This window comes from Somniosus microcephalus, chromosome 11 (assembly GCF_052327205.1).
Source record: "Somniosus microcephalus isolate GS21.2 chromosome 11, FLI_Smic_1.0, whole genome shotgun sequence".
Classification (NCBI taxonomy): domain Eukaryota; kingdom Metazoa; phylum Chordata; class Chondrichthyes; order Squaliformes; family Somniosidae; genus Somniosus; species Somniosus microcephalus.
In genome coordinates this window covers 103,756,309-103,782,081 of record NC_140997.1, presented here as the reverse complement: position 1 = coordinate 103,782,081, position 25,773 = coordinate 103,756,309, and the positions used below count along the sequence as shown (strand labels likewise).

Below are 25,773 nucleotides of genomic sequence, written 5' to 3'. Positions count from 1 at the left end.
AGATTTGAAGGGGCGTAGATAAATTGTCCTCGTGTTGGACAAGTTCTACGGCTAGAGAGCCAGGCTTATGCCCGGAAGACAAGTTAGATTGCACTGCTGTACACAGAAGGTGTTGAATGCATGGAGCAGCCTTCTAGCCATGCGGTGGAGATGGATAGTGTCAGCACATTAAAGGGACAATTAAATGTTTGGCAGAGAAAGTGGTGGAGGTAGTATGAGACATAAAGCAGCGTATTGTACGTTTAAACTTTGGGATTAACCAGTTGAACTTTCTTTCAGTAAATAACATTTTGGGACACAGCATATGAGTAACTTAGGACATGACGTGTGGTGAGTGTAGTGTGCTCAGAGGAACAGGTGACTGTGGACCTATGGTTCCCAAAGCTCTCCATCACTGGGGGTTTCCCTCACCTCATGTCTGGGTCTGTTGGAGACTCAATGATAGAGATTGATTGCTGTGATTGGTCAACAACTCCATTATCATTGTATCGTATGATTACCGTTATGGTAGAAGGTTGGGTAATTCCTATGTTCCGGACTGAAATGGACTCTCTCAGTCCTGTACGTTCCGACATTCCCCTGGGAGTACGTTGCTCAACAGTTTCTTTCATGGTTGTCACAAAGAATTTTTGAAGAATACCAGCGATCAGCGACAATGTTCATAACCTATTTTATCTCTTTCTTAAACCTAGAAATTCCACCGTGTGATATTAGAAAAGGACCGCTGGATGTGTTTCTACAAAATTACATTGTTGATGACTTAACCTTTCAAAATAAAGATAGTGAATGAAGTAATTTCATGCGAACTCAGCTAGCGTAATCGAAGCAGGAAGTCTCTAGGCATGGCATGTTAGTGCAGCCTAAGCACATAGGAGCAGAGAAGCACAAACATGTCCACTCCTGCACTCTGCTGAAACCGCTCTGTACAGCTGACCAGGTGTATCTCTCAGCTGAAAGGAAACTCAAACCAACGTCCGCTGTGGGATTGGAACCATTCACGGGTCTGACTGTGCCAATGTCGGTTGTAATTATCATTTCCTGTCAGCATTTATATTGCTGTGCAGTTAATGTTCTTTCTGTATCTCGGCGGCCCAACCCTATGGTACAGCTCACGACCAACCCAAAGTTAAAGAACTGCAGTCCTGCACGTGTGCTGTTTAACATGCAGACACTCCAGCTACAGTATCTGCTGATGCCTGAGATATTTGACCAGGCATGGATTTCTGATGTGTGATGTTTCTTAATCTTTATAAGATTCAATGGTTTGTTTCCAATACCTCTCCCCACCACTGAGCTTCCAGACCATTCTGTTGCTGTAACGTTGAGGAATCTCTAAGATCTTAGTGTTGGTAGGAAGCTATATGGGTGGCAGCTCTCTCATGTCATCGATGGTTGAACGCGGGCTCTGGTTAACTGTCCACCTGCTGTAGGTTTAGGTGGGTGACACTGTCAACCAAGGCACAGGTCTCTCTCGCCCCTTATACACCCCACCCCATTTTCCTTTATGTGGATTGGTACAATTGGAAAGTTGGAGTTTTGAGGGAATGGAGGGGTATAATCATTGTAAAGTAATGAATCTTACCTGTATCGAATTGGCAAAGCTGGCAGATTGAGGAGTTAACTGCAACACTTCTGTTTCTCCTTCGAAGGTTCACACAGGGGTTGGTGTCGGGATCTGCGTAGGAATGGCTGGTAGGACTGAAGAAATGGGCTGCTTCAGATCAGGGAGTTTGTCTAAGAGAGTTGGGGAGCAGAGCTAATAGGGCCAAAGAAATGTGGCAGCTGGGTCGTAGGGCTGAAGAAACGCACAATTTGGGTCAGGTGCGGGAGCAGGAAGAGAGGTTTGGGGAGTGGGTGTGGCACACAGGACTGAAATATGGTGGTAGGTCATGTCAGGTCCAGGAGCCAGCCTAGAAGGTCAGCCAAGGAGTACGGTTCATAATGTAATACATAAGTGCTAAGTTACATCAAGTGTACAGCACAGAAAAAGGCCATTCGGCCCAACTGCCGGGTCAACAGTGAGGCTGCACTGAGCGGTTTCAGCAGAGGGCAGGAGTTGGCATGTTTGTGCTTAGGCTGTATTAATGTGTAGAGGCTTACTGCTTCTATTATGCTAACTGAGTTTGTATGAAGTTACTTTGTTCGCTATCTTTATTTTAAAAGGTTAAGTAGTCAACAAAGCAGTTTTGTAGAAACACATCCAGTGTTCATTTTCGAATAACACACGGTGGAATTTCCAGTCGCCAACCCTCCAGGAAATACATGCAAGTTATAAAGGGATAGATAGATACAAACACAGCAAATCTGCTGCAAGTAGAAACCAGGTTTGTTGTACTATTGTCTTCTTTACCAGTTATGCTAAACAATGAAGTCCTCAGCAGGTTCTCAGACACTGGTTCCTTACTTTTCAGAGTGCTTCGGGAACAGTGGATTCGTGCCAAATATGAAAGAAAGGAATTTATCTGCATCGAGCAACAAGAGCCATACTCTGCAGGTAGGAAAGGTTTTTATACTCAAAGTAAAAGGATCCATTAAACACAAAAGGCATCTCGGGTCTACCTAAATGATGGTCTGGGGCCTATCTTTAAGCACACAGTTCCTGTTGTGTCATGGTGCAGGACTGAATTCCTCTTCCATCTCCATATTTAACTCAAATCTAAAAATTTCTGAAAATGCAGGTGGAGCCATGACATGCTCCTCCTGCACTATGTGGGAAATCAGGGACACTTCCTGTGTCCCTGACAACCACGTGTGCGGGAAGTGTATCCAGCTGCAGCTACTGACAGACTGCATTGCGGCGCTGGAGCTGCGAATGGATACATACTAGAGCATTCGCGATGCTGAGGACGTCGTGGATAGCGCGTTTAGGGAGTTGGTCACACCGCAGGTAAAGGCTGCACAGGCAGGAAGGGAATGGGTGACCACTAGGCAGAGTAGTAGGCGGAGCCAAGTAGTGCAGGGGTCCCCTGTGGCCATCCCCCTCTCAAACAGATATACCACTTTGGATATTGTTGATGGAGATGGCTTGTCGGGGGAAGGCAGCAACAGCCAACTTCCTGGCACCATGGGTACTCCTGCTGCACAGGACAGGAGGAAAAAGAGCGGGAGAGCTAGTGATAGGGGATTCTATTGTAAGGGGCATAGATAGGCATTTCTGCGGCCCCAAACGAGACCCCAGGATGGTATGTTGCCTCCCTGGTGCAAGGATCAAGGATGTCTCGGAGCAGCTGCAGGGCATTCTGGAGGGGGAGGGTGAACAGCCAGTTGTCGTGGTGCATATAGGTACCAACGATATAGGTAAAAAACGGGGTGAGGTCCTAAAAGCTGAATATAGGGAGTTAGGAGGTAAATTAAAAAATAGGACCTCAAAGGTAGTAATCTCAGGATTGCTACCAGTGCCATGTCAGAGTAGAAATAGAAGGATATTTCAGATGAATACGTGGCTAGAGGAGGGATTCAAATTCCTGGGACATTGGAACTGGTTCTGGGGGAGGTGGGACCAGTACAAACTGGACAGTTTGCACCTGGGCGGGAGCGGAACCGATGTCCTAGGGGGAGTGTTTGCTACTGCTGTTGGGGAGGGTTTAACCTGAAATGGCAGTGGGTTGGGAACCTGTGCAAGGAGACAGAGGAAAGGGAAGCAAGGATAGAAACAAAAGACAGGAAGGGGAAAAGCAAAAGTGGAAGGCAGAGAAATCAAGGGTGTAAATCAAACAGGGCCGCAGTAAATAAGAATTCTAAAAGGACTAAGAGTATTAAAAAATCAAGCCTGAAGGCTTTGTGTCTTAATGCAAGGAGCATTCATAATAAGGTGGAAGAATTAGCTGCGCAAATAGATGTAAATGGATATGATATCATTGGGATTACGGAGACATGGCTCCAGGGTGACCAAGACTGGGAATTCAACATCCAGGGGTATTCAATATTCAGGAAGGACAGGAAAAAAGGAAAAGGAGGTGGGGTAGCATTGCTGCTTAAAGAGGAGATTAACACAATAGTAAGGAATGATATTAGCTCTGATGATGTGGAATCTGTATGGGCAGAGCTGAGAAATACCAAGGGGCAGAAAACGTTAGTGGGAGTTGTATACATACCCCCAAACAGTAATGCTGTGGTTGGGGATGGCATTAAACGGGAAATTAGAGATGCGTGCAATAAGGGCATAGCAGTTATCATGGGTGACTTTAATCTACATATAGATTGGGCTAACCAAATTAGTAACAATACTGTGGAGGAGGAATTCCTAGAGTGTATACAGGATGGTTTCCTGGACCAATATGTCGAGGAACCAACTAGAGATCAGGCCATCTTAGACTGGGTATTATGTAATGAGAAAGGATTAATTAGCAATCTTGTTGTGCGAGGCCCCTTGGGGAAGAGCGATCATAATATGATAGAATTCTTCATTAAAATGGAGAGTGAAGTAGTTGACTCAAAGACTAGGGTCCTGAATAAAGGAAACTACGATAGTAAGAGGCATGAGTTGGCTAGGATGGATTGGGGAATGTTACTTTAAGGGTTGACGGTGGATAGGCAATGGCAAATATTTAATGATCGCATGGATGAACTACAGAATTTGTTCATCCCTGTTTGGCATAAAAATAAAACAAAAATGGTGAATCAGCCGTGGCTAACGAGGGAAATTAGGGATAGCATAAGATCCAAGGAGAGGACATATAAATTGGCCAGAAAAAGCAACAAACCTGAGGATTGGGAGCAGTTTAAGATTCAGCAAAGGAGGACAAAGGGATTAATTAAGAAGGGGGAAATAGATTACGAGAGTAAGCTTGCAGGGAACATAAAAACTGACTGTAAAAGCTTCTATAGATATGTGAAGAGAAAAAGATTGGTGAAGTCAAGCGTAGGTCCCTTGCAGTCAGAATCAGGGGAATTTATAATGGGGAACAAAGAAATGGTAGACCAGTTAAATACATACTTTGGTTCTGTCTTCACAAAGGAGGACACAAATAACTTCCCAGAGATGTCGGGGAACATAGGGTCTAATGAGAGGGAGGAATTGAATGAAATCAGTATTTGTAGGGAAATGGTGTTAGGGAAATTGACGGGATTGAAGGCCGATAAATTCCCAGGGCCTGATAATCTACATCCTAGGGTACTTAAGGAAGTGGCCCTAGAAATAGTAGATACATTGCTGGTCATCTTCCAAAATTTTATAGACTCTGGAACAGTTCCCATGGATTGGAGGATAGCTAATGTAACCCCACTATTTAAAAAGGGTGGTAGTGGGGAAAATGCTAGAGTCCATTATAAAAGATGTAATAGCAGAGCACTTGGAAAACAGTGACAGGACAAAGTCAACATGGATTTACAAAAGGTAAATCATGCTTGACTAATCTACTGGAATTTTTTGAGGATGTAACTGGTAGAATAGATAAGGTCAAACCAGTGGATGTGGTGTATTTGGACTTTCAGAAGGCTTTCTATAAGGTCCCGCATAAGAGATTAGCGTGCAAAGTTAAAGCACATGGAATTGGGGGTAAGGTACTGACTTGGATAGAGAACTGGTTGGCAGACAGGAAGCCAAGAGTTGGAATAAATGGGTCTTTTTCCGAGTAGCAGGCAGTGACTAGTGGGGTACCACAGGTATCAGTGCTAAGACCCCAGCTATTCACAATATATATAAATGATCTAGACGAGGGAGCTCGATGTAATATCTCCAAGTTTGCAGACGACACAAAGCTGGGTGGGCGTGTGTGCTGTGAGGAGGATGCAGAGAAACTCCAGTATGATTTGGACAGGTTGGGTGATTGGGCAGATGCATGGCAAATGCAGTATAATGTGGATAACTGCGAGATTATTCACTTCGGTGACAAAAACAGGAAGACAGATTATTATCTGAACAGCAATAGATTGGGAAAAGGGGAAGTGCAACGAGACCTGGGTGTCCTTGTGCACCAGTCGCTGAAGGTAAGCATGCAGGTGCAGCAAACGGTTAAGAAGGGAAATGGTATGTTGGCCTTCATAGCAAGAGGATTTGAGTACAGGAGCAAGGGTGTCTTGCTGCAGTTGTACAGGGCCTTGATGAGACCACACCTTGAGTATTGTGTGCAGTTTTGGTCACCTTATCTGAGGAAGGATGTTCTTGCCATGGAGAGAGTGCAGTGAAGATTCACCAGACTGATACCTGGGATGGCAGGAATGACGTATGAGGAGAGATTGCGTCGATTAGGCTTATATTCGCTAGAGTTTAGAAAAATGAGAGAGGATCTCATTGAAACTTATAACATTCTAACAGGACTAGACAGACTAGATGCAGGAAGGATGTTCCTGATGGCAGGGGAGTCCAGAACCAGGGGTCACAGTCTAAGGATAAGGGTTAAGCCATTTAGGACTGAGATGAGGAGGAATTTCTTCACCCAGAGAGTGGTGAACCTGTGGAATTCTGTGCCACACAGGGCAGTTGAGGCCAATTCATTAAATATATTCAAGAAGGAGTTGGATATATTTCTTGAGGCTAAAGGGATCAAGGGATATGGGGAGAAAGCAGGGACAGGGTACTTAATTTAGATGATCGGCCATGATCTCATTAAATGGCGGAGCGGGATCGAGGGGCCGAATGGCCTACTCCTGCACCTATCTTCTATGTTTCTATTCCATTGTCATAACCTACAAGAATATGAAAGAGGGAAATGTCACCACAAATACCCCTTTAATAAATTACAGTGAATTATTGCCAGCATTGACTTTATTACTTCAGTTTTTTATTATGAATATTTTTACATGGGCACTCACTGTCAGGGGAACTGATTTCATAGAATCTTACAGCACAGAAGGAGGCCATTCGGCCCATCGTGCCTGTGCCGGCTCTTTGAAAGTGCTCTCCAATTAGTCCCACTCCCCTGCTCTTTCCCCATAGTCCTGCAAATGTTTCCCCTTCAAGTAGTTATCCAATTCCCCTTTGAAAGTTACTATTGAATTTGCTTTCAGGCAGCGCGTTCCAGATCACAACAACTCACTGCGTAAAATAAAATTCTCCCCATCTCCCCTCTGGTTCTTTTGCCAATTACTTTAAAGGAAATTACTGAGCCTGATAGAACCATTGACACTTACGTCACAAAAAGGAGGCCATTCGGCCCATCGTGTCTATGCCAGCTCCAAGATGAATCCCATGACCCTACTGTCTCCCCATGGCCTTCTACCACCACTTGCTTTAACTCTTTATCTACTGGACCCTTAAACAGTGTCATGGTCTCCGTCTCAACTCCTCAGGATATTCGATCGAATAAATCAGTCCCACGCTCCTGATCTTTGGCCACCCAGCGTGGGGGGGCAAGTCGGAGGATCGCCTCATGGGTCTGCTCCTGGGCCTGGCCAAGGTGGCCGTCGACAGATCTATGGGGCTGGTCTCTCTGGCTGCCTGGCGCCTCCCCAGCGGTCTTGTCTGTGCCTGGGTGTCCCTGGAGAAGGAGCAAGCGGTGTCCACCGGTATGCTTATTGTTTTACTGAGAAAAGGTCTACAGTTCAAGTTGAAACACTGCTGGATTAATGGCTGTACCCACTGGTGTCAATGCTGATACTTGTCCTCTAAGCTCAAGCCACTTGGTCATCATTTCTTGTGCTCTCGATCTGATAGATGGGAGGTTGAGGGAGGGTGGGAGGAGAGTAGCAGAAACAATGTCACACATGCATCTTTGAAGTGATATTTTTGGTCAGTTGACGGTCTCTCCCAAAGGGTCAGCAGGAGTAACTCTGCCATGTCCGTTAGCAGTGATGTCTCCAGCACCCACTGTTCGAACAAAAAATATTTCAAGAGAGAGAGTGAAAATAAGAGGGGTGCAAAGAAGATATCCTGTTCCCAAACACAGAGAGGCACTGACAGGCCGGGAATCGAGCAACATGCCAGCCCTCTCAATCCCTCAGCAAGGAGAAACCTCGAGAGTGGGCAACAAGTACTAAACAAAATGAGGAGATGGAAGATAGTGCTGCTGTATAAATATTAGTACAGGACAGCTGAATTAAGCTTTACAATCACCTCACTAAAGGCATGTGACACCTCCACTGACATGTTATTGGGAACACCAGAACCTTTCCTAGCTCTGTTCTGGACTCACCCACCAGAGGAAAGAGTTTCTCTCGATCTAACCTATCAACTCCTTTAACAAACTTAAACACTTCGGCCTGGATGGATCAACAGCTATATTTGAGAAACATTTCGGTCTCACATTTCCCTCCCCCTCCACCCCTCCTGCTCCTAACCCCCATTTTGTCTTCTCTCGTCATACTGTTTTAACCGTGTGCCAAGACAGCTCTACAACGCTCCCTAACAGGGTCGGATGAAACTTTTTTTTATGGTGAAGGGAGTGCTGATCCCCCGGAACAGCCGGCGACATCAAAGAGCGTTACAAAGGTGATTATATTACATGCCGATCATAATAAAAAGTGCCAGCATCATGTGAGCTGGGTAGAAGCAGAGTGATATGTGTTAGAACGTTATGATGTCAGACTCCGCTGATTAAACTGATCGCAGCCAAGGCGGCGTGGAGAGAGCTATAATTGGTCTTTGAGTTGCTGGATTAAAGCAGGGTAAATTGGCCAGGGAGTCCTCCTGGCTGCTCCCAGCTGAGCCTTGCTACGAAGCCAAGAATGTGTGTGTGTTGGAGTGAGGTCAGGATTGGGCTTGGGTTTCTCAAAATTACATGACCCACTCACTGGCCCCGCTTCCAGCTCCAGGTGGATTCCCCGCTCGACCCTGAGTTAAAATTACACTCGGGTCTCAATTATGTCATCGGGCCGCAACATGCCTATGTGAAGAAGGACCCTGTTGTTGGCTCCGGGCGCCTGTCCTTGCTGTCTGCTCAGGAGAGCAGGTTAAAATTGCAGATGTTGTGATTGTGGCGGCTTTCGGACAGGAAAGAGCCGGGGCGAGTATAGCTGCCCACCCGCCAAGTTTCTGTTGAGTGAGTAGGGTTTAAATCACTCCCACATACTCTGTCTATGTTGATCATACGTGCCAACTTAGATAACTAGCAAATGTTTCCAAAAAGTTGACACAACCCCTCACCCCCACCAAAAAATGGACGCCTCATAAATAGCTCTGAATATAGACCCATGACAAGGGGGGCAATTTTGCCAACTCTGGGGAGGCGGGTTTGGAGGCGGGTCTACCAGGAAAATGGCAGAATCTGGGGGCGGGTACCCATCCTGCCCCCAACCCACCTCCGTGCCATCTTCCCAGGAGGCGGGTACTTGACCTGCGCTGGGAGCTGCCTCCTCGAGGTGGGAAGGGGATTAGTGCCAATTAGTTTTTTGGCTAATCCACATTTTGAGGCCTGAAGTGTGGCCTTCCCGACGGCCCCGAACCTCGCCAGAGTCAGCGAGGCGGGCCATCGGTCTGTGGAGGTCGGAGGGGCCGAGATGTCCGGTGTGCAGGTGAGTGATGGGTGCAACTGTGAAGAGGTGAGTGTGTGAGGTGTGTTTAAAATGTTTTAATAAGTTTTACTTACCTTTACTCCTTCCTGCAGGCTTCCTCCCTTTAGGTCTCGGGAGTCCCTCAGCTCACCGGCACAGAAAGCAGAATGGCTGCTTGTTGTGTATGTACCCTTAAGGGAATAACTGGTCTTAGACTGCAGTACCGGCAGTGACCACCCCTGTATAAAAGGCCCCAGCAGGCTTCTGTAGTTTCAGGTTCAAGCTGCCTCTTGTTCAGTAAAGTACCTGTTAAACTGTTCTCCCGAGGTCCGTGTATTATTCAGGCGTGGACTTTACAGTGGCGACGAGTAAGTTCGAACTCACCTGCAGTGTGGCATCATCTCACGGGGATCTCGCCTAAAAGGAAGGTCCTGGAAGGTCGTAGTCTGAGCAACGGGCGTCGACCGAGGGCAACCACCCAAAGAATCCATTGGTGTTTGGAGAATTGCGGGAGAGACTGTGGTTCCAGCGAATCGTGCTGGTAGCAGGTAGCGCGCTGACCCTTCCGGACTGCGGCGGGCTCAAGCTCGATCGAGCGGCTCTACAAATCGGGCCCGAAGCTGCGGGTCGCTGCCATTACCCTGTAGAACGCTAGGAGCAGCGTGGCAGTAAGGGGAAGAAGCAAAAGCGCGGGAGGCACCATTTTATCCCATTGGGGAAGAAGCAAAAGCGCGGGAGGCGCCATTTTATTCCATTGGGGAAGAAGCAAAAGCGCGGGAGGCGCCATTTTAAATCGCCCAAGATGCCGAAAAGTGGCAGTATCACTGCTTTCGACAACGAGGTAGAAGACTAGACCACGTATGTGGAAAGAATTGAAGTGTACTGCAAGGCAAATGAGGTGGCTGATGGAAAGAGGGCATCGGTATTATTAAATCTGATGGGTGCGCGTACGTACGGCCTATTGCGGAATTTAATTACCCCAGCTAAACCAATGGAGAAAAGTTTTGAGGAGATTGTTCATATCTTACAGGAACATCTAAGCCCTACACCACTGCTGATAGCAGAAAGATTCAAGTTCCATAAAAGAAACCAGCACAAAGATGAGAGCAATGCTGACTATCTTACGGAACTACGCAAGTTATCGAAGCACTGCCAGTTCGGAGCAGGACTGGCAGACACCTTACGGGATAAGTTTGTCTGCGGGCTCCAGAGTGAAGGAACCCAGAAACGACTACTTTCAAAAAAGGACCTGACGCTAGAACAGGCTTTCAGCGTGGCAGTATCCTACGAAGCAGCAGCACGGGGAGCTGCGGAAATACAACAGAAACCACAAGAATACAGCGCTAACGAAATGGCGTATGGAGCCGAAAAGTGCTATCGCTGCGGCAGAACAACCCATGAGCAGAAGGACTGCTGGTTTAAAGACAAAATATGGAGGCAATGTGGGAAAATGGGACATATAGCAAGAGTCTGCAGGTCGGGAAAGAAGACCAACACGACAAGAACTACTAAGGAACAGTACAGGAAAGTAAAGAAACTGACAGATAGTAGTTCAGAAGATCAGGAGAGTGATAAGGACTCCGGGAGCAGGCGACTAAGTTGTTTAAAGTTACACAATGTGATCGCAAAAGAAGATCACCGAACCATTTGGGTCACCCTCATGATAGCAGGGTCCCCAGTGAAGATGGAATTGGACACAGGATCAGCCCTAACTGTCACGAATCGACGAGACTATGAGCGGCTATTCTCACACATACCTTTAAAGGACACGTCCATTGTATTGAAGACATACACGGGGCAAAAGGTCTACCCCAGAGGAAAAATAAGGGTGCCAGTTGAATATAACGGAAAGGAAACACAGAAACTATACATGTATATACTACGAGATGGAGGACCACCATTATTAGGACGTGAATGGATCCGAAGACTACAATTGGATTGGCATTCCATTCTGGCACTAACTGTGACTGACAAAAAAGATGATGACGTCGCAGCTGGACGTCTGTCACAAATTCTATCTGACGCGGAAGAGGTGTTCCAACAAGGACTTGGGACTCTAAAAGGAGTAAAGGCAACCATAAAGATTGAGGATAACGCAACCCCAAAATTTTTCAAGGCCAGACCGATGCCATACGCGATACGCCCAGCTGTGGAAGCTGAACTGGAGAGTCTGGAGCGTTCGGGGGTGCTGTCTAATGTGGACTGGAGCGAGTGGGCCGCACCCATCGTTCCTGTAATGAAGAAAGCATTGAGCAGCACGCCTGGGGAGCCAAGGAAGGTTCACATCTGTGGGGACTTCAAGGTGACTGTGAACCCAGTCCTGCACCCAGTACAGTAGCCGCTTCCGCGGATAGAAGATATTTTCGCCTCACTATCTGGAGGGAAACGTTTTACAAAGATTGACCTGGCTCAAGCGTATCTACAAATGGAGGTGGAATAAGCATCTAGGAAATACCTCACGATAAACACTCACAAAGGCCTTTACCAGTACAGTCGACTGGTATTTGGGGTAGCATCGGCCCCGGCTATGTGGCAGAGGGCAATGGAACAAGTCCTGCAAGGGATCCCGGGGACCCAGTGTTATTTGGACGACATCCTGGTTACGGGTGAAAATGACAATGAACACCTTGCCAACCTGGAACAGATGCTCATGAGATTGCAGGAATATGGGCTACGAGCCAACCGTCCCAAATGCGAGTCCTTCAGGAGACAAATCTCGTATTGTGGCCACATGATTGAAACATAGAAACATAGAGATAGGAACAGGAGTAGGCCATTCGGCCCTTCGAGCCTGCTCCGCCATTCAATGAGATCATGGCTGATCTTCGTCTGAGATCATAGCTGATCTTACCAGTTCAGTACCCCGTCCCCGCCTTTTCTCCGTAACCCTTAATCCCCTTAGCCTTCAGAAATATATCCAATTCTCTCTTGAAAATATTTATTGAATTAGCCTTCACAGCCCTCTGTGGCAGGGAATTCCACAGGCTCACCACTCTTTGAGTGAAGAAATTCTTCCTCATCGCTGTTTTAAATGATTTGCCCGCTATTTTTAGACTGTGGCCCCTGGTTCTGTGCTCCCCGGCCATTGGAAACATTCTCTCTGAATTCAGCCTGTCCAGGCCTGCCATAATTTTATATGTTTCGATGAGATCCCCTCTCAATCTTCTAAACTCCAGTGAGTACAAGCCCAAACTATTTAATCTCTCTTCGTAGGTCATTCCCGCCATTCCAGGTATCAGCCTGGTGAATCGCCGTTGCACTCTTTCCATGGCAAGAACATCCTTCCGCAGATGGGGCGACCAAAACTGTACACAATACTCCAGATGCGGTCTCACCAGCACCTTGTACAGCTGTAGTAAGGTATCCCTATTCCTATACTCGAACCCCCTTGATATGAAGGCCAACATACCATTTGCCTTCTTAATCGCCTGTTGCACCTGCATGCTCTCCTTCAGTGACTGGTGCACAAGAACACCCAGGTCCCTCTGCACTTCCCCATCTCCCAATCTATTGCCATTTAGATAATAATCTACCCTCCTGTTTTTACCCCCAAAGTGGATAACCTCGCATTTATCCACATTATAGTGCATCTGCCACGTATCCGCCCATTCCCCCAACCTGTCCAAATCGCACTGTAGCCTCCTGACATCCTCATCAGAGCCCACCCCTCCTCCTAGTTTAGTGTCGTCAGCGAATTTGGAAATATTGCATCCAATTCCCTGATCCAGATCATTTATATATATTGTGAACAGCTGGGGTCCCAGGACAGATCCTTGCGGCACCCCGCTGGTCACTGCCTGCCACTCCGAAAACGAGCCGTTTATTCCAACTCTCTGTTTTCTATCCGCCAGCCAGTTCTCTATCCACGTTAATACTTTGCCCCCAATCCCATGAGCCTTAATTTTGCATGATAATCTTTTGTGTGGAACCTTATCGAAGGCTTTCTGGAAGTCAAGGTACACCACATCCACTGGCTCTCCCCCATCTATTTTACCAGTTACTTCCTCAAAAAATTCCAGCAGATTAGTCAAACACGATTTACCCTTTGTAAATCCATGTTGACTCTGTCCGATCCTTTCCCCATTTGTCAAGTGCTCCGCTATTTTATCCTTAATAATGGACTCTAGCATTTTGCCCACAACCGACGTAAGGCTTACTGGTCTATAATTCCCTGCTTTCTCTCTACCCCCCTTTTTAAATATTGGGGTAACATTAGCTACCCTCCAATCCACGGGTACTGTTCCCGAGTCAATGGAGTTCCGGAAGATGATCCTTAGAGCATCTGCTATCTCCAGGGCCACCTCCTTAAGTACCCTAGGATGTAGTTTATCAGGCCCCGGGGATTTGTCGGCCTTCAGTCCCCTCAACTTACCCAACACCATATCCCTAGAGATACTAATTTCTGTCAGCTCCTCCCTCTCATTAGTCCCTATGTTTGCCGATATTCCTGGGAGGTTATTTGTGTCCTCCTTTGTGAATACAGAACCAAAGTATGAGTTTAATTGGTCTGCCATTTCCTTATTCTCCATTATATATTCTCCCGAATCGGACTGCAAGGGACCGACTTGGGATTTTACCAGTCTTTTCCTCCTGATATACCGATAAAAGCTTTTGCAGTCTGTCTTTATGTTTGCTGCAAGTTTACTTTCGTATTCTATTTTCCCCTTCCTGATTAATCCCTTTGTCCTCTTTTGCTGTATCCTGTACTGCCCCCAATCTTCCGGTCTGGTGCTTTTTTTTGCCAGTTGATATGCCCTTTTTTTTAATTTTATGCTGTCCCTAATTTCCCTCGTTATCCACGGTTGAGTCACCTTTTTAGGTTGATGAGGAAGGGTTGCATAAGTCGCTGGACAAGATTGAGGCTGTAGTCAAGGCTCCAGCACCAGAAAATGTGTCGCAACTGAGGTCGTTCCTCGGGTTGGTGAACTACTACCATAAGTTCTTGCCGAATTTATCTACAATTCTGCACCCACTGAACGCCCTCCTTCAAACTGGTGTAACATGGAAATGGAGTGATGAGTGTAAGCGTGTCTTTCAGGAATGTAAATGCCAAATCACTTCAAAAGAAGTATTGGCCCACTACAACCCAACACTACCGATTCGGTTGGCATGTGATGCGTCACCTTACGGCATTGGAGCGGTGCTGTCACACAAATTCCGTGACGGTTCAGAGAGGCCAATAGCCTTTGCATCGCGCTCGCTAACCTCAGCCGAGCGTAACTACGCCCAGATTGACAGGGAGGCCCTCAGCCTGGTGTGGGGGGTGAAGAAGTTCAATCACTATCTGCACGGGCAGAAATTCACCCTACTGACTGATCATCAACCCCTGGTCTCAATTTTTAACCCAAAGAAAGGCGTTCCGGTGATGACGGCGCAACGGCTGCAAAGATGGTCACTTTTTCTAGGGGCACATCAGTATGACATAGAGTACAAAGGTACGAAACAACATGGAAACGCTGATGGGCTGTCGCGCCTACCGTTGCCTACGGCAGAAGAAGCACCTGCAGTGGACCCTGTGGAGATATTCCATGCGACCATAGTCGAATGTTTGCCTGTTACAAACGCAAGTATTGAGAAGGAAACCCGAAATGACCCGACACTCTCTCAGGTCTATGATTTGACAGTGAAGGGATGGCCAGCATATGGCGAGTCACTGTTGCCAGCATTCTTGCCAAGGAGGGAACAGCTGTCAGTGTGCCGGGGAACCTTGATGTGTGGATCCCGAGTGGTAATTCCACCCAAGTTGAGAGGTAGAGTACTCAATGAGCTTCACGAGGGTCATCTGGGAGGGGTAAAAATGAAGAGCCTAGCCAGGGCGTTTGTGTGGTGGCCGGGAATCGATAAAGAAATCGAGGATATGACCAAGAGATGCACAGGATGCCAGAAGGTCCAAAACGCTCCACCACAGGACCCGCTACATCCATGGGAGTGGCCCTCATCTCCATGGCAACGGGTACACATTGATTTCGCTGGTCCATTTATGGACTCAATGTTTCTAATCGCTGTGGACGGCCATTCGAAATGGCCAGAGGTCATTAAAATGTCCTCCACCACCACGGAGAAAACTATTGCAGTCCTAAGAACCATGTTCGCCAGGAATGGGTTGCCAGAACAGATCTGTTCCGACAATGGCCCACAGCTTGTGCCTGAGGATTTCCGGAGGTTCCTGAAGAATAATGGGGTGAAACATTACACATCTGCCCCATATCATCCAGCCACAAATGGATTGGCTGAGAGGTTTGTTCAGACCTTTAAAAAGGCCATAAAGGCAATGTATAATGACGCCATACCACTGCAACACAAGGTGGATAACTTCCTGTTTGCTTACCGGAATGCGACACATGCAGTAACCAGCCAAACTCCAGCCGTACTGTTTTTCAACCGGAGACTAAGATGTCGCTTGGATTTGCTCAAACCAAACATAAGACGAGATGTTGAGGATAAGCAGTTCCAGCACATAAATGAGAAGCCAACCAGGAGCTTCAAGATAGGGCAACCAGTCTTGGCCCGCGACTACCGAACAGAAAAATGGCAGCCAGGCACGATATGCACACAGCAGGGACCACTAATGTACACAGTGGACGTTGGAGAGAGCATCGTGAGACGCCATGCTGACCAGATTCTCGAGTCACAGGAACAAGCCAAACCTGTACCACAAGCATGTGCACCTGGTAATGAGCCCGAAGTACAGATTGCGTCTACCTCAGAAGCAGGGGTATTGGAAGCTGACGAACCAACCAATGACAATGAGCCAGAATTGACTCCACCGCCAGAACAGGATACTTGAGAAAGGCGCTATGCAGTCCGGATCAGGAAGCCTCCTCAAAGACTGAACTTATAAATGTATATATTACTGAGAAAATTGTAATTGTAATTAGTTATTAAATGAATGTTATGTACTGTTTATCTAAAAGGGGAGGAATTGTTGTGTATGTACCTTTAAGGGAATAACTGGTCTTAGACTGCAGTACCGGCAGTGACCACTCCTGTATAAAAGGCCCTCGCAGGCTTCTGTAATTTCAGTTTCAAGCTGCCTCTTGTTCAGTAAAGTACCTGTTAAACTGTTCTCCCGAAGTCCGTGTATTATTGAGGCGCGGACTTTACACTGCTGAACTGTCAAAAGCTGCAGCCTTCTGCATTCTGCTCAGGAGAACTCTCTGACAGAGCCAGAGTTCGGGGGAGAGCAGCAGCGGAGGAGGTGAGCCCGGTATAAAAACCGGCGCCAAGGCAGAGGCCCGACCAGTTCGGGGGAGAGCAGCAGCGGAGGAGGTGAGCCCGGTATAAAAACCGGCGCCAAGGCAGAGGCCCGACCAGTTTCGGGGGAGAGCAGCAGCGGAGGAGGTGAGCCCGGTATAAAAACCGGCGCCAAGGCAGAGGCCCGACCAGTTCGGGGGAGAGCAGCAGCGGAGGAGGTGAGCCCGGTATAAAAACCGGCGCCAAGGCAGAGGCCCGACCAGTTCGGGGGAGAGCAGCAGCGGAGGAGGTGAGCCCGGTATAAAAACCGGCGCCAAGGCAGAGGCCCGACCAGTTCGGGGGAGAGCAGCAGCGGAGGAGGTGAGCCCGGTATAAAAACCGGCGCCAAGGCAGAGGCCCGACCAGTTCGGGGGAGAGCAGCAGCGGAGGAGGTGAGCCCGGTATAAAAACCGGCGCCAAGGCAGAGGCCCGACCAGTTCGGGGGAGAGCAGCAGCGGAGGAGGTGAGCCCGGTATAAAAACCGGCGCCAAGGCAGAGGCCCGACCAGTTCGGGGGAGAGCAGCAGCGGAGGAGGTGAGCCCGGTATAAAAACCGGCGCCAAGGCAGAGGCCTACCAAATCAACAGCAGAGGAGAGAGGTAAAAAGTAATCAGTGTGTGACGTCACCAGGGAGCAGGTAAGTGATTGGTTGGTGAGTATTTCTCTCTTTTCAATACAAGTTTGACTTCTGTGGTGTTAAATTTCTAGGGTCTCTGGTGTAGTGGGGACAGTTGGTAAATAAAGCGCCCTAGAGTATACCTGTAACTGGGGTATTGAATAAATTTTTTAATTAATTAAAGGAGTAAGTCATGGGAGGAGAGCTCAGACCCGTGTTCTGCTCCTCTTGCTCCATGTGGGAAATCAGGGACGCTGCCAGTGTCCCTGACGACCATGTGTGCGGGAAATGCATCCAGCTGCAGCTACTTGCAGACCGCATTGCGGCGCTCGAGCTGCAGGTGGATGAATTTTGGAGCATGCGCGATGCTGAGAGGCTCGTGGATAGCACGTTTAGCGAGTTGTTCACGCCTCAGGGCAGGGCAGCACAGGGGGTGACCATCAGGCGGAGCAACAAAGGCAGGCAGGTAGTGCAGGGAACCCCTGCGGGCATCCCCCTTTCAAACAAGTATACCGCTTTGGATACTGTTGAGGGGGATGACTCACCAGGGGAAGGCAGCAGCAGCCAACTTCCTGGCACTGGGGGTGCTCCTGCTGCCCAGGAACGGGGGAAAAAGAGTGGGAGAGCAATAGTGGTAGGGGATTCTATAGTAAGGGGAACAGATAGGCGTTTCTGTGGCCGTAGACGTGAATCCAGGATGGTTTGTTGCCTCCCTGGTGCCAGGGTCAAGGATGTCACTGAGCGGCTGCAGGGCATTCTGGAGGGGGAGGGTGAACAGCCAATGGTCGTGGTCCACATTGGTACCAACGACATAGGTAAAAAGAGGGATGAGGTCCTGCATCAAGAATTTAGGGAGCTAGGTAACAGATTAAAGAGCAGGACCTCAAAGGTTGTAATCTCTGGATTACTCCCAGTGCCACGTGCTAGTAAGTATAGGAATGGGAGGATAGAGCAGAGGAATGCGTGGCTAAAGAGTTGGTGTAGGGGGGAGGGTTTTACTTTCCTGGATCACTGGGCCTGCTTCTGGGAAAGGTGGGACTTGTACAAGTCGGACGGGTTGCACCTGAACCAGAGCGGGACAAATATCCTTGCGGGGAGGTTTGCTAGCACTGTTGGGGGGGGTTTAAACTAACTTGGCAGGGGGATGGGATACAGAGGGGAGCTGAAATAGGGGGGGATGTGCTGCCAATTATAGAGAAAAAAACAAGTCAGCTTGGTAGACAGGGCAAATATATAAGGGCAAGGCTGGATGGCATCTATTTTAATGCAAGGAGTCTTGCAAATAAGGTGGATGAACTGAAGGTGTTGATAAACACATGGGAGTATGATATTGTTGCTATCACGGAGACATGGTTGAGGGAAGGGCAAGACTGGCAGCTCAATATTCCGGGGTACAGAATCTTCAGGCGAGACAGAGGGGGAGGTATAAGAGGAGGGGGTGTCGCAATATTAATTAAGGAGTCAATTACTGCAGTAAGGAGGGATGATATATTAGCAGGGTCCTCTAATGAGGCCATATGGGTGGAGCTTAAAAACAAAAAGGGGGCAAGCACTTTGCTGGGAGTGTACTATAGGCCTCCAAACAGTCAGGGGGAGATAGAGGAACAGATATGTAGGCAAATCTCAGAGAAATGTGCAAATAATAGGGTAATAATAATGGGGGATTTCAACTTCCCCAATATTAACTGGGATAGTCAGAATGTGAAAGGCTCAGAGGGTGTAGAATTCTTAAAGTGCATCCAGGAGAGCTTTTTGAGCCAGCATGTAGAAAGTCCTACAAGAGAGGGGGCGGTACTGGACCTAATTCTAGGGAATGTGGCCGGCCAAGTGGAAAAAGTGCTAGTAGGTGAGCACTTTGGTGATAGTGACCATAATATGGTAAGATTTAAGGTGGCCATGGAAAAGGACAGGGATGGGCCGGAAATAAAGGTTCTAAATTGGGGGAAGGCCGATTTTAATAGGATAAGGCAGGATCTGGCCAAAATGGACTGGGATCAGCTACTTGTAGGAAAATCCGCATCGGAGCAATGGGAGGCTTTCAGAAGGGAGATTGAGATCATACAATGGCAACATGTTCCCGTAAAGGTCAAGGGTGGTTCCAAAAACCACAGGGAACCTTGGATGTCAGGGGATATACGAGAATGGATTAGGAAAAAAAGGAGGGCTTTTGGTAGATACAAAAGGCTAAAGACGGAGGAAGCCCTAGAGGAGTACAAAAAGTGCAGGGGGATACTTAAAAAAGAAATTAGGAGATCAAGGAGGGGCCATGAAATAACACTGGCGAGCAAAATAAAGGAAAATCCGAAGATGTTTTATAAGTATATTAAGGGTAAGAGGATAACTAGGGAAAAAATAGGGCCCATTAGGGACAAAAGTGGCAATCTGTGTGTGGAGCCGGAAGATGTAGGAGGGGTTCTAAATGAATTTTTTGCATATGTTTTCACTATGGAGAAGGACGATGTAGACATAGAAATAGGGCGGGGGGACTGTGATATGCTCGAACATATTAACATCGAGAGGGAGGAGGTATTGGCGGTTTTAGCTGGCCTAAAAATGGATAAATCCCCAGGCCCGGATGAAATGTATCCCAGGCTGCTGTGTGAGGCAAAGGAGGAGATTGCGGGGGCTCTAACACATATATTCAGGACCTCTCTGGCCACAGGGGATGTGCCAGAGGACTGGAGAACCGCTAATGTAGTACCATTATTCAAGAAGGGTAGTAGGGAAAAACCGGGGAACTACAGGCCAGTGAGCCTAACATCAGTGGTAGGAAAATTATTGGAAAAAATCCTGAGGGACAAAATTTGTCTCCACTTGGAGAGGCAAGGATTAATCAGGGATAGTCAACATGGCTTTGTCAAGGGAAGATCATGTCTGACTAATTTGATTGAATTTTTTGAGGGGGTGACTAGGTGTGTGGATGAGGGTAACGCAGTGGATGTGGTATACATGGATTTCAGTAAGGCCTTCGATAAAGTCCCGCACAGGAGACTGGTCAAGAAGGTAAGAGCCCATGGAATCCAGGGTGCCTTGGCACATTGGATACAAAACTGGCTTAGTGGCAGAAGGCAGAGGGTGATGGTCGAAGGTTGTTTTTGTGACTGGAAGCCTGTGGCCAGTGGGGTACCACAAGGATCGGTGCTGGGTCCCTTGCTGTTTGTGGTCTACATTAATGACTTGGATATGAATGTAAAGGGTATGATCAGTAAGTTCGCGGATGATACAAAAATTGGTAGGGTGGTAAATAGCGAGGAGGGTAGCCTCAGTCTGCAGGACGATATAGATGGGTTGGTCAGATGGGCGGAACAGTGGCAAATGGAATTTAACCCGGAAAAGTGCGAGGTGATGCACTTTGGGGGGACTAACAAGGCAAAGGAATACACAATGAATGGAAAGACCCTAGGCAAGACGGAGGGTCAGAGGGATCTGGGTGTGCAAGTACACAGATCCCTGAAGGCGGCGGAACAGGTGGATAAGGTGGTAAAAAAGGCATATGGGATACTTGCCTTCATTAGCCGAGGCATTGAATATAAGAGCAAGGAGGTTATGATGGAGCTGTATAAAACACTGGTTAGGCCACAGCTGGAATATTGTGTGCAGTTCTGGTCGCCACACTACAGGAAGGATGTGATCGCGTTAGAGAGGGTGCAGAGGAGGTTCACCAGGATGTTACCAGGGCTGGAGCGCTTCAGCTATGAAGAGAGACTGGGCAGGTTGGGTTTGTTTTCCTTGGAGCTGAGGAGGCTGAGGGGGGACATGATTGAGGTGTACAAAATTATGAGGGGCATAGATAGGATGGATGCTGAGGAGCTTTTTCCCTTAGTAGAGGGGTCAATAACTAGGGGGCATAGATTCAAGGTAAAGGGCGGGAGGTTTAGAGGGGATTTGAGAAAGAACTTTTTCACCCAGAGGGTGGTTGGAGTCTGGAACTCACTGCCTGAAAGGGTTGTGGAGGCAGAAACCCTCACAACATTTAAGAAGCATTTGGATGTGCACTTGAAATGCCATAGCATACAAGGCTACGGGCCAAATGCTGGAATATGGGATTAGATTAGACAGGGCTTGATGGCCGGCGCGGACACGATGGGCCGAAGGGCCTCTATCCGTGCTGTATTACTCTATGACTCTATGACTCTATGACAGGACTGAACTTAGAGGACAGATTGTCAATGTTTGACAGCTTCACAGAGCTGTCAAATGCTGACATTGCATCTGTCAAAAGCTGTTGACAGATGAAACGTCACTCGCTGACATCACCTGTAACTGGCTTTCCCTTAATTGGCCCGCTGAGGCCGCTAGGCGGGCTTAATGAGGTCAATCAAGGGAAAATAGCGTGGGTTGGCCACAAATTGATGGAGACGGGACTAAAACCCGACAAGTGTGAGTCCCGCCTCCAAAAGTTCCCCATTGACAAAATCCAGCCCAAGGAGTTAGAGTGAGACTGCAGTGGGACATGGGCTTAGTGTAATCAGCACGACAGGCAAACCGAACACTCCATTACTTGCTGAGCACAAATTGGCTGCTGCGTTTCCTACATTACAACAGTGACTACACTTCAAAAGTACTTAATTGGCTGTAAAGCACTTTGGGACATCCTGAGGTGGTGAAAAGTGTTAAGTATGTGTATTGTATTGAACAATTAACACAAAGACTTAAACGTATAACTCAAACAGGTCTTTACTGGTTGGAGGTAGGGACTACACGTAGGTCTTTACTTCAAGCCCACAGGCGGGAACTGAGGGGAGATCAGTACCCACAGTACTATTTATACCCCTATGGCCAGGAGTGGTACTGCGTATCACTACGCCCTACAAGTAGTGCAGTCCTGTCCATAGGTTTAAAGTAGCACACATATTACATACACAACATTCCTCCCTTCTTAGCTTTATAGTCATCTCCCCATTTAACATAACGTAATAACATATATACATATATAACTTCAGGTTTACATAACAGAATAACATAGATACATAGATAACTTCATGTCAAAACAGATCACAGATTCAGTCTCTGCGGAAAACAGTTCACAGATTCAATCTCTGCGGAAAATAGTTCACAGATTCAGTCTCTGTGGTGTAGTCAGTTCACGTTGCTGGAGTGACTCATTCAATAGTCCTTCCATGGATTTAACAGCTTGAACTTCCGAACTGATTTGGCTCCGTTCGGAGGGACCACATGTGTGATCTGGTAGGGGTGATAATGGTTCAGATGGTTATCATCTTCTGCTTCATCTTTTCCTTTTCTGCTTCTTAGAGACTCTCTGGGCTCCCCTGTCAGCTGCCAGCTGTAGCGCCACCATCTCCCTATGTTCCTTAGACTTTAAGTGATTCATCCTGATTTCTGCACTTTGGGAGTTTTCATCACAAGCTGGGCAGACCAGGTCACTATAATATTCAGTGTCACTCAATAGGTCATGGTAATATTCGGTGTCGTCCTGATCTAGGCCAGCGAGAGGGTCTTCTATTTCCTCCATACCCAGCTGGGCGTTAGCCAGCTTTTGTTCCAAGTCCAGACATCTTTCCTGAAGAGACTTCTTCATGCGTACCTCTTCATCCAGCTTTTTCTGGGCTTTCAGCAAGTCGTTTACTAATGACCTCATTTGAGATTTTACTACTTCAACTTCTTTTGGAGATTGATTGATCGGACTATTCAATCCCTCTACCGGAGCAGCTGTTTCAGCGGTCTGTTGTTTTACGTTGACGTGAGTCAGCGTATTTTTGGCATCCAAGGGCTGCTCTGTTGCAGTCATCTCAGTCTGTGTTGCCACCTCAGCTCTTCCAATAACCTTTGAGAGCTCCGAACCCCTTTCGTTTGAATATTGAAGTTCGTGTTCAAGTTTTTCCCATTTCAGAGTCCTGTCCTTCAGCATATGCAGGAGTTGGCTGACCGTTAACTCCTCTGACATCAGACGTTTTGTGTGCTCCTGCTCCATTTGCTCCAGCAGCTGCTTCTGTTGTCTTTCCAGATGTTCCCACTCTATATCAAAGAACTCTTTCGTCGCATTCATCTCTTGCTCAAAACGGCGAATCATTTGTTCTAATTGCTGTTGCAGTTTGAAATGGAGTTGAGTTCGAGCCCAGTGTCCCTCAGAAATGTGCATGTCAGTAGACTGGACAGACTCAGAATTCTCTATCTCAGTGGAATTCTGTGCTGAAACTTTGTCTTTTGCACACGGGTTGGTCTTACCATCATCAGTTCCAGAGTCTGGGTTGATTATGTTCACCGAGTTCTCACTCGTTATTGTTTGTAGGAAATGCCAGTCGATATTCATTTTCCTAATCCACTCCCGTCCTAGTAGTGGAGGACCTCCTTCAGATAGCACATATAAGTCCATTATTTGACTTTCTTCGCCCTTGTGGACCACTGTGACCTCAATTTTCCCGATGGGGTACACTCTTTGCCCCGTGTATGTTTTCAATATGAGCTCCGTATCCTGTAGGGGAATATGTTGGAATAACCTTCCATAATCTTTCTTATTTATGACTGTCAATGCCGATCCAGTGTCCAATTCCAGTTTTACTTGGACTCCTTCTATCTGAAGAGTGACCCAAATTGTCTGGAGGTCTGCACCCTTACCAACGTTGAGTACCCTTAAGCTAGCCAGTTCAATACTGCTTAAGCCAGCCAGTTCATTACTGCTAGCGTCTGAATCGGACTCCTGTTCGGCCACCTTGTGTACTTTTGCGTATTTTCCTTGCGGTGACTTCTTGTTGCTGGTCTTCTTCCCTGACCTGCATACTCTAGCTATGTGTCCAAGCCTACCACAAGTTCTACATTCTTGGTTTTTAAACCAACACTGGTTCTGATCATGCGTTGTCTTTCCACAACGATAACATTTGCCAGAACTCACACCCAATTTGTGTGCACTGAGCTCCGGTGACCGTAGCTGCATTACTGCCGTGCCTCTCGCTGCGGCTTCGTGTGCTGCTGCCATAGTGACCGCCTTCTCAAGCGTCAGCTCATTCTCCTCGAGCAGTCGCTTTTGTGTATCCTGTTTAAATAAACCACACACAAATTTGTCTCGTAGTGCATCTGTCAGTCCCGTTCCAAACTGGCAATATTTCGCTAATTTACGCAATTCCAGCAAATATTCAGCATTGCTTTCATGCTGTAGCTGCCTTCTGTCATAAAATTTAAATCGTTCCGCTAGCATCAGCGGCGTGGGGTTTAGATGATCTTTCAGGACAGTAACAATCTCATCGAACGTCTTATCCGCCGGTTCATCTGGTGATAACAGGTGTTTCAATTGCCCGTATGTCTTCGCACCCATTAAATTTAATAATGTTAGAGCTTTATCTTGGTCACGAATTTTATTGGCCTTACAATAATTTTTTACTCTTTCAACATATATGGCCCAATCTTCGAGGTCACTATCAAAGGTGCTAATATTCCCGTGTTTAGGCATTGTAGATTTGCAATTTCTCAGATTTTATTTTCTTTACTTGTTATCAAAGATGGCGGCTTCCCGCTCTTGCCGTCGTCCTCCGCCCACAAAATGGCGGTTTTCCCACGCTTGGCGGTCTTCACCCGTCCCCCGACGCCGTCTCCCTTCAGCCCCCGAGTGCGGCCCTTATCTTCGCCGTGATCGCCCGAGTGCGGCCCTTATCAGCGGATGCGATCGCTGGATCGCGAAGTGGCTCCCGACCGAAGCGGCTCTCGGCCCTTATCTTCTGTGCGATCGATAGCCCGCGCTGTGCACCGCGGCTCTCGCACCTTGAGCTTCTGCAGCCGCCGCGCCTTTCAGTCCGAGTGCGGCCCTTATCTTTGGTCCCGATCGCTGGCCCGCGCTGCGCCTCGCACTTGAAAGCGGCCCGGCCTTATCTCCGATCGCGATCGATGGCCCTTATCTCCTCCGACTTCCCCAGCCCTGTCTTTGCAGCCAACGCTGCACGGCTTACCCCACCACCTAGGTTGAACAAGGAAACTGCAGAAAGACTTCTGTCAGTCGCTGGAAGCTGTCAGGATGGCTGCTGCACTCCAGTGCTCAGTCGCTGATGGAGGCTTCAGAGTCCTAAAGCCTGTCGCTTCTAGTGGGGTGGTGAGGTTTGAAACCTCTCTTCAACTGCCGCAGGGTAAGAACCTGACTCGTCGCCAGTGTTAAGTATGTGTATTGTATTGAACAATTAACACAAAGACTTAAACGTATAACTCAAACAGGTCTTTACTGGTTGGAGGTAGGGACTACACGTAGGTCTTTACTTCATGCCCACAGGCGGGAACTGAGGGGAGATCAGTACCCACAGTACTATTTATACCCCTATGGCCAGGAGTGGTACTGCGTATCACTGCGCCCTACAAGTAGTGCAGTCCTGTCCATAGGTTTAAAGTAGCACACATATTACATACACAACAAAAAGCACTGTAGAAATGCAAGTCTTTTTTCTTTTACTTTTGATTGCAGTACACAAAAGCACAGTTAGTGATTGAGGAATGACTGAATTGGGAGGTGATTTGGATTTTGACACCTGATTTTATGCATTTGTTGCCATTTTGGAGCCTCTTGCAATTCTGAATGTGATTTTCAACATAATTGTTTTTAATGAAGGAAAAGCACAT

General features: G+C 47.5%; 1 protein-coding gene and 1 long non-coding RNA gene across 6 annotated transcripts in view; one reads left to right on the top strand and one right to left on the bottom strand.

Annotated features, from left to right (window-relative positions):
- The window catches only part of LOC147110811 (uncharacterized), a 30,035-nt gene extending 27,412 nt beyond the window's left edge, over positions 1 to 2,623 (top strand). Inside the window, exon 3 of the long non-coding RNA XR_015080107.1 lies at positions 2,412 to 2,623. This is a non-coding gene — a long non-coding RNA (uncharacterized LOC147110811). The remainder of the gene's footprint in view (positions 1 to 2,411) is intronic.
- dnaaf5 (dynein axonemal assembly factor 5) overlaps positions 1 to 25,773 on the bottom strand; it is a 279,409-nt gene that overhangs the window by 141,957 nt on the left and 111,679 nt on the right. The gene's annotated exons all lie outside the window — the stretch shown is intronic.